Raw genomic sequence first — 9,597 nt, 5'->3', positions numbered from 1 at the left:
GTTGGTGGTTTGACTCCCTGCCGCTGTGTCTCCATTTGCAAAATAATGGTTCAATTATTGTTTAGTTGATGGTGATTTAAGTGTCATTGCCCGATTGGATAAATTCTGGCGTATATGTTCTTTTAGAAAGTCCTTGAGGATGAAATAAATATTTGGCAATTATCCAAAAAACAAACTAAACTTTTGAAAGTGATCAAATTTTTTCTACTTCTGGATGCTTCAGTGGAGGTCTGCACTCTCCATGCAGTATATGTCAAATATTTTCACTTTTCATGTTTTATTTTATTTTTATATTTTAGACAGGACAATGTCAGTGTAAAATGTGGACAGAGAGGGTAATGCCAGTGGTCCCCAACCTTTTTATCACCGCGGACCGGCCAACGCTTGAAAATTTTACCGTGGACCGGGGGGGGGTTTACTCATTTTGCTAATTTGTGGGTTAAAAACCCCTTAGCATTCCGGGTCATTTTGGTGAAATTGCCTTTGTTCTGACCTCTCCAAATTAAAATAATCACCACTATTGAACCCTCAGTAGTAAATGCACAAGTTTGGGGTCTTTGTAAAGGTAACACCCTATAGTTTTACCCACAGGTGTCAGAATCACTGTAAGTTTGTCTGCTGAGCATTTATACACTTTGGGGCGCAGATTGGCATTAGCTAATGCTAATGATTACACATGATACACATTTGACCCACAATAGCAGAATAAACCACGCTTACCGATCAGGAACAGCATCCAGTCCATCAGCACATAAGGTCCTCTGCTCCTGACTCCACCATGAGATCTTCACTCGGTTCCACGAACCGCTCCGGGTCCAGATGCCTCTAGTTTAACTTGTACAAACATCCACAGTGTCCTCGGTCGCGTACTTCCTTTGTTTTGTCCGTTTCGTCATGTTTAAAACGCAAAAGTGCTGCAAAACAGTGCGTAAAATTACGCAATTACGCGCGCGGGCCGTCGGAATGCTAAGTGGTTAAGTTGTCGGCGCTCAAGTGGCGGAAATGTAACCGAGAGAATCCGGTCATTTTTCAAAATAAAAGATTTTTCAAAATAAACGATTGTTCAGACTCAGATAATAAATACAACAGAAATAATTAATTATTTCTTGGACGGCCCGCGGCCCGGTACCAATTGATCCACGGACCGGTACCGGTCCGCGGCCCGGTGGTTGGGGACCACTGCCTTAAACCACTACACCATCAGCAAGTTAAGTTTGAAGCAGAAATGTTCTGTTTGTCCTTGAATTCTATTACATAAACATTACATATCTCGCTGCATCTTCTGATAGATTTCCAACAATTGTAACAGTTAATTGCATATTGACTTGTGTATTGACTAGATTTACATTGGAAATAACCTCTCTCTCTCAAGTCAGTTCACTATGTTCAATTCTTTTTTAATTTGTAGCCAAACCAAACTATGTAAAAGCCGTTGCAGTCTACTAATTATTTATTCTATTTATGGTGAAATTATATACTTATACAATGAAAAAAATGGTCAGAGAGGGGTTGCTCAAACTCCAAATGCAACAATAACATTACTTATTCGTTTCTCTGTCATATATGTTAAAAATGCACAGAGGCAGTTTGATTGAGGCCAATGTGAAATCTGCATTTAATCGTTATGAGAAAACATCACTTTGTTATGATTTCTGGTGAAATTCCTCCCTCTGGAATTCCCCTCCCCAAAAACTTTCTGAGGGAAAATTCAAATGTTCACAGAACTGTGACAGGAGCCTCTGCAGTGTGGATGCAGGTGGATTATGAGAGCTGCTTTGGAGGTAAGACTTTAATGAGATTTTATAGACTTTTGGCATGGATTTCATTGTAAACACATGTTTGTGCTTGCTTTATTTGAAATTAAGATTCATGTAAGGCTTGTTTCCATCAAACAGGTTGTTAATATGACCACCTACAAGAGTGTGAGATACTAACTTTTGAATGTTGTTTCTACAGAGTCTGCAAACATAAAGGAGGGATGTCTGTAGCTGCTGGTAAACCTCACACATATTATAGTTCATGTTAGTTAGTGTTTTTGTCTAACTTTCAGAAAAAAGGCAGCACTTTGAAGATCCGCCAAAACACAGGCCACAAATGAACAAAGTATTATTTCTCTTTACAGCATTTACTATATAGTGAACATTTATCACTTGTCTTGTCTCTATAGGGTGGTGTAGCAGTAAGAAGAGTTTGTACCAGATGCCCTACCTGTTACTGAATGCTACTGAGGAAGATGAAGAAAAGCAGCATGTGGTGATTTTTTTCTGCAGGTCCATTTATGTATTGCTCTGTGAATCTGTCCTGACCCTAATGTAATGTTAAAAATGTACAACTTAAAATAGATAATAATATTGTAATCATTATTCTCGTGTCCACAGGCAGAGACCAGAGCTTCTTCATTGGAATAAGTCTTAACATTGTTCAGCTCCAAACAGGCTCTTTATCACTTACCTGTGTTTGATTCATTTACAACAAAACAGAACTGTAAGAAGCGATCACATTTCATCAGCATGACAAAGTTTGTGTAAAGGGTATGCAATGACGTCAAAGCATAATTTAATTACATACAACAGTTCATATTCATATTATTTTTACTCATATCCAGCCACTTTTATCTTTCAGAATGTGCTGTTAAATCCAGTGAGCTATTTTTTCAGGGCACTATGTGAAATCACTGTTGCTCTAGGCTCTATAACTGTCTGTAATCCCGAAAGACATATCAACTTTGCTCAGTTTCCAGTATATTTTTTGTGATAAAACACCTCCAGCTCAATAATTGCAAAAAGACAGTTAATGTATACTGTGGAAGATTAAAGCAATATCATCGAGACAAAAAGTTACAGTGCACCTGCAAACTAAAAATGTTCTGTACGCTGTTCAGGCAGTTTTTCCCACAAATGCTGACAGCTTTCCGGTGTGATAGACTATAATTTGTACCAACCTGAACTTTCAGGTAGTAATTTTGCGTACTTACATGCAGAGGCAGTTCTTAACCCCAAGCGTACCATTTAAAATCATATTAGTGTAAGAGGTCTGTCCAGCAGACTAATATTAACAACTTTAAATACCTGTACAGCCTTGATCCATCTGACAGCTTATATCGATGTATAATAACTACACGCTTTTGAGAGATATCCTTCATCAGTCATAGCAGCAATTATTTTCACATGGGTTTTTACAAGGTCATAATCTGTCATTTAAATGAGCCCGAGTTAAACAGAGGCAGATAGGATGTGAATAATGTGGGAGAAATGAGCACCTCCTTGAGTATCCTGCTGACTGTGGGTGTGTGTGGTCTTATAGGCTTTAGACCTGGGTTAGACCTGGGTAAGGTGTCCCAGTCCGATATGGTCCCTCTTCTGAGCAGAGACCATGGCAAATCAGCTCTCTGCGCCGTAACCAATTCACTCAAAAAATAAATTATACTGCAGTGTATAAAAGTATGATTGTGTGTGTGTGTGTGAGGGTGTGTGTGCGTGTGTGTGGGGGGGGGGGGGGTGCGTGTGGGGGTGCGTGTGTGTGAGTGTGTGTGTGAAAGTGTGCGTCTCCGCTATCCACAAAAGGATAGCTGGTCATATCGAGTATCACCTTTTTATAAAATGAGCATAATTCAAGACTAATTAACACAAGTTAGTTTTAGTTTTCTTTTCCTTTTTTTTTAAGAAGGTCTTGATTAAGCTCTAATAACTAATAATTACTGAAATTACAATATTTTTACTGACAACTGATGGTGAGCTTGAGTCACGGTTTTGACAAGGCTGCCCCAGTTATAACAGAGGTCTGAACAGAGCTGAAAGACTCACGATTCTTTGGTAAAATATTCAGCTCAAAGCTCATTTTGATGATGTCCACATCACAGTTATGAGTCAGAGGAATCAGTGCCACACGACTCCAGCATGAGTTGTCTAAACGTACAACTGCAATAGTGTGTGTCACCAACAGATGACCCTGACACGATCACATAAGCATGTTTATTTACAACTACCAATTTTACTACTGGCCTTTACAGTACTGTAAACATTTTTACAGTGTTCAGTGCCCTCCATCACCACTACTGCATGATAAATACTGCACAAGAGCCAATCTCACAAGACCAAAGCCAAACACTTTCAGGGGATCAAACATAGTGAAAAAAGCAGGATTTCTTCCAGTGGTGTAAGATAGAGAAATGCTGACATTTGGGTAAAAAGCTTCTGCAGTCCATGTTTGAAGAGCATCAGGCTGATTTTGTGTAAATGGCTTATACCTGCAGACCATCATGCCCGCACAAAACCCTGTTATGCCCGCTATAAGCTCCACTCTATCGCTGCCCTGCAATAGTCCTGTGGCCAGGGCAGAAATTGAATAAAAACAGTCGAGGGGAGCAGTCGGGACATGTTGACTGGAGGTTACACAGCCATTGCAGAGCTGTTGCTGCTCAGTGGGGTCCTCACCATGACATTGGGTTAGGCATGCGGCGTGGATATGTAGCCTGCGTGCTCTGGCTGTTTGATTTACACAGTCATGCTCCCTGTTATGTGTGCTGCAGGTCACAGGTGGAGGCACAGAATCATTGTGCCAAAATAATGGGATTGAATGTCAGTGGGCTTGCTGCTCCCCTCAAAGGAAATAAATGGAACCCAAATGACAAGGTTCAGGGACGAGACATCAACAAAGAGAAAATATGGGAGGGGATAAATAAAAGCTGGAGGTGAAATGTTGTGTCAAAAATGGATAGAAAAATGGGTGTTTAATGACTGTCCGGGTTTGTTAGTGTGATGCCTGCTGTGATAATGTACTTGTCCGAAGCAGAGGTCATAAACAGCTGTTGTATGGGCCCCGTTGCCAAGTTTGGGGGCACCATTAAAGCAACAGGGTAACCTTCCAGGATTGCTCATTTCCCAGCTGCAAAGACAATTTTTCAATAAATGTCATGTGGAGGAAAGCTGTGAAGTAAAAGTTTGCATTCATCGAACATTGAGTGATGAAATATACAGGAAATAGTCGTGCAGGTGCTGCTAGTACTGCAGACCTCTCTGAGAGTTACTTACTTACTTGCAGTTGTCCACATAAAGCTGGTTCTTGTTTGTAGAAAACCACAGAGGCAAAATTAAACAATGAATCCATCTCATATCATAGTATCATAGTCTAAAATAAAAGTCAAAAGGTTGATTAGGTGGTAAAACATTTTTGTGAGATAGTAGAATGTTTTTTGTAAAATTTGAATTACATTTTTTTAGTTGTTTAGACTTCATTTGAGCCTGGATAATGTTTGAGCAAATATTGTATATGCTCTGGTGCTAAACAATTGTTCTCTTATTGTATATCTGCAAAAGTAAGAACAGAATATTGATGTAAAAAAAACAAAGTTAAAATGCCATGGGCATAACCAGAAGCTTTTGAGAAGAAAATGTAAAGCGCTCAAGATTTAACAATGTGTAGATAAATCAACAGTTAGCTTGTCCTGACCTCGTGCATTAATTTAATTGGCTTTGAGAATGAGCAATTTAACATGGGATGGCTTATGAGCCTCTATAACTTTAATGCCACCATGAGGATATGTCTACTCAGCACTTTCCTCTATAATATGACTAAAGATATTACCCATAAAGTTGTAGTCTTCCCTCAAAACTGCTCTAAATCAGACTATAATGAAAAATATAGACAGTAAATACATATAGAGAAACTCTGTGATCTATGTAAACCTTTGTAAACGAGTGACTGCTAAAAACACAAGTCATAAGATTACTTTCAAAAGAATACTACAGAACTTTCAATCGACCCCGGTTTGACAAAAATAAACCAATGAAGAGTCAGCGGTATCATCTTGGTGCCAGTGTGAATGAACGCCATGGTCAACATGGAGAGGAAATGAAACATGACCGTCTTGGAAAGCTACTCAGAAAATATGTTTTAAAAGAAAAAAAATATATAAAAATTCATTCTTGTGAACCCTGATGTCTAGTGGCTCAGATGACAAACTGTCCTGGAATTCATTGATTTCTTGTTATTTATGTTTTTAAAAGAGACCAAACATTTTAACCTCTAGGTAAATGAATGAATATCATAAACAAAAGACTTGTGAGTAACTGCACATGTGACAGTTAAGGTTGGTGCGGTGCTTAAGAATTTAGACATAAAATGACATTTCTACCTTTGTTCACATGCAGCAGAAGGCAGCCAGTGTAAATACTAGGACTATAATAAAGATTACAATAGAGGGCTGATTGGGGTTGTTCTGTGATTTGCAGGCTTTGTATGTCTAACTTACAATACAAATCTTGCTTGACAAAAGAAGTAATGTTTGGTTTTTGCCTAAAAAGCTAACTTAAAGTAACACTACATAAATTTCTGGAGTTGTCACATCAACTGCGTGATTCTATGACAATAGGTTAACACCATAGCATAGATATTAAAAGAACAAAAAGGCTCTTTTAATATCCATGCCCTGATGAAGGCCCAGTAAAGCCGAAACATGTTGGCATTTTTTATGAAATCAGCCATGATTGAAAAGGCTTTTTAGGCTTTTTAATATTTTCTAAATCCCACGAGTGCCTCAGCCCCCTTTTTAAACAATACCTGATCCTCAAACAGAGAAGCACCTGAGTGAAACTACACTGAAACTACAAAGACACTCAAGTAGCATTCCAGTAACCCGGCTAAGAAGGTTAACACCATACTTTGGAACATTGTCCATAGATTCCATACTGTGGAATATCATATCATAAGAACAACATTTGTTTGGACATAACATTTGGGGAGAAGCAGTGAAGGTCTTCTTTTAGGTCAAATAAGAGTCATAACTGTGTAAATACAAGCCCCTGCTCACTGTAAGGGTGCATGATTTTCCGTTTTCAGTTCAATTAAGACATCCAAACTAAAAAAAAAAAACAAAAAAAAAAAAAAAAAAAACATGCTTTCACTTTAGCCTGTTTTGGGGCCAAAAAGGTACGAGATGGGGCTTTAAAGGTAAAAGCAAAAGGCCACAGTATGTTTCCTTTTGTTTGTCACGAGCTGACCAGACTCTGTAAATATGTCTCTTCTTCCTTCACATTGAGATGGGTCTTGTTAATGTGATAGCAGCTTATTGCTAAAACATGCTCATAAGTGACAAGTCTATTATACCTTTAGCCTGAAGTTACTGTAGTCATTTGCATTGCCCTTTATTCGACAAGATATCAACCACCACATTACATGTACCTGGGACTGTCTATGTAAATAGGTGAAGCAGTCAGCATGGGGCAGACAGAGCAGGCAGAATGTTAATGTTTACTTGCAGAAAGAAAAATCCCAGCATGCATCAGTCATGGCTCGGACACACAGAACGACCTAGGCGGGGTGTGCATGATTGAACACCAGAGGGGAGGGCCCTATCAGCATTTATCTTTGAGATGCACAGCCAGGAGATAAGACAGCCTTTAATTGTGCCTGGGTCTATTGTAGGTCACCAGCCTCCCATCAATCACCTCACCCAGGGCAACGCAGCATCAGCGCACTTTAAGAAACAGAGGGGAGCTGATCAGGAATTATAATAAATTACTCTTTCTGGCATATCCTTCATTAGAGAGAAAATGTCGTAAGCGAGTAAAATGGATGAATAGAAGCAGGTTTTCATAAAAGTGGTAATAATATTTCTATGGCAAAAGGGGCCATAAAAGTGAAATATAGTCTGGGGCAAAATCTGCAGTATCATATAGGGATAACCAAGGTTTGTCTGCTGCTAGGAGCAAAGTTTGGTGTACTTTCTTAAAGTTGACTTCCTGAAAGCAGCAAGTTCAAAAATAGGCTAACCAAGAAAAAGAAATCTGTTCAGTGAATGTCAGGAGCACTGTGGTGAAAAAGCTGTTAGTCAGCTCGGCATTAGCTGCACGCTTATGGTCCCTTTATATCCATATGCAGATCAATTATAAAATACATAGAAAGTAGGTGCAAGTGAGTTAACACAGGTAGCAGATGGTGATATATAACTATATTTTTGTCATATAGGGTCCATGCAATGTTAATGTGGCAGGAAAATGAAAAAAGCATTTGTATTTAATTTAAGGTTTAGATTTGACTGGTTGACTGCTGTGCATGTTTTCTACTGGGATGGGGGATAAATGCACTTTGCAGCTCTGTTTCCTTATAATAGCCAGAAAAATGCAACAATAGCCATGTTTTCATGGGTTCACTTTGAAACGGATTGGGACTGGGCGAAAGTGTTTCTAAAGGGAAGCATATCCTGGGCTGATTGCACCCCCCGCTAAGCATAATGCAGCTAACATTTGCCAAACCAAATGTATTACATAAAGAGACACTTATCTGTCTTATCCACCTCTCACAGCACCACAAACTACTGCGCACACTACTAACACTAATTTTGTGCATTGCTGAGATCAAGCTAAAAATAAAGTAAACTATAATTCAAGTACAATTATTTGTAAAAAATAAATAAAAATAAAATAAATTAAATTAAAAAAATAAATAATAATTATTATTATTATAATAAAAAATGTTATGTTTGGATGACTTCAGTAGCTTGTAGTAAACCCCTGCCATGAAAATGCAGGCCGCCATTAAAAAGAGGTGTATCACAGAGCTTGAAGGAGAACCAGTGGGGATGGTGTGGCCAGCCAAAACCACACACTTTGACCAAACTTTACAAAGACAAGTGGAACCGTGTCCAATCTCCCTAATTTTAAGCAGGTTTAATTGATTATTTGAGTTTTCTATTTAAAAATACATTAGGCATTATTGAAAAAAGTGTCAGAGTTATAAAATTACATCTTTCAAATCCTCTTGTCAAGTGTTCTATGGAGGAAATAGTGAACCAGCTTGTCTCCAGTTAAGTTCATGCTATGACAGTTTATTGCTTATGGGTCTAGATTTAAAGCTGATTCACAATGTTGTCGTACCTGATCATTGTGTGTCCATTCAATCAGTGGCCGACACACATGGCCTTGAACCAATCTATAATTTATTTTTCACACAAACCTGTCATCATCAGAGATAACCATAGAATCAGCTCAACATAACCAACCTGCTTATTTCTCTGTCAATTCTCAATACTTTCCCCTCTCCCCTCTGCCTCTAATGGTTTCTTTTTTCTTGCAACCGATATTGCCATGGCAACTGTGGGTCCTGTATGGAAAAACTGTTGAAGATGTAAAGTAGTTCTTGTGGAAAAATCTTCTTGCAAATCCCCAAAACAGGAACGAGGCGGCATATCCAGTAGTAGGAAGAGGTGAAGGGATAGTAGAGGAATTAAGCCTGTTATAGGATTACACAGCAGTATGATTTTACATAACCCAAACTAACTCCATGTGTGATGTTGCCAGATTCTATATATGCCTTATCTTCTGCGTCTCCTGGTGGTCAATAGTTGCGCACGGTGATTGGCAAGTGTATAGATCGACTGCTGTGTTTTAGTTGCAATCCGTCTCTGCCTGCCACCCAATTGGACGGCTGTCACCCAGTAGACACACAAATCCCATGGGCCATTATAGGGCTGGTTTAATCCTCAGCACAGCAGAAGCGTGTGCGTTTGGAGGGCTGTTCAGAACCATGATACGCTGTCTGTCACATGTATCCGCGGGAGGCACTGTATTGTACTGATCCAATGCTCCTTCAAAAATGTCC

Source organism: Periophthalmus magnuspinnatus, chromosome 16, assembly GCF_009829125.3.
Source record: "Periophthalmus magnuspinnatus isolate fPerMag1 chromosome 16, fPerMag1.2.pri, whole genome shotgun sequence".
NCBI classification, from domain to species: domain Eukaryota; kingdom Metazoa; phylum Chordata; class Actinopteri; order Gobiiformes; family Gobiidae; genus Periophthalmus; species Periophthalmus magnuspinnatus.
Note: the sequence above shows the minus strand (reverse complement) of the source record.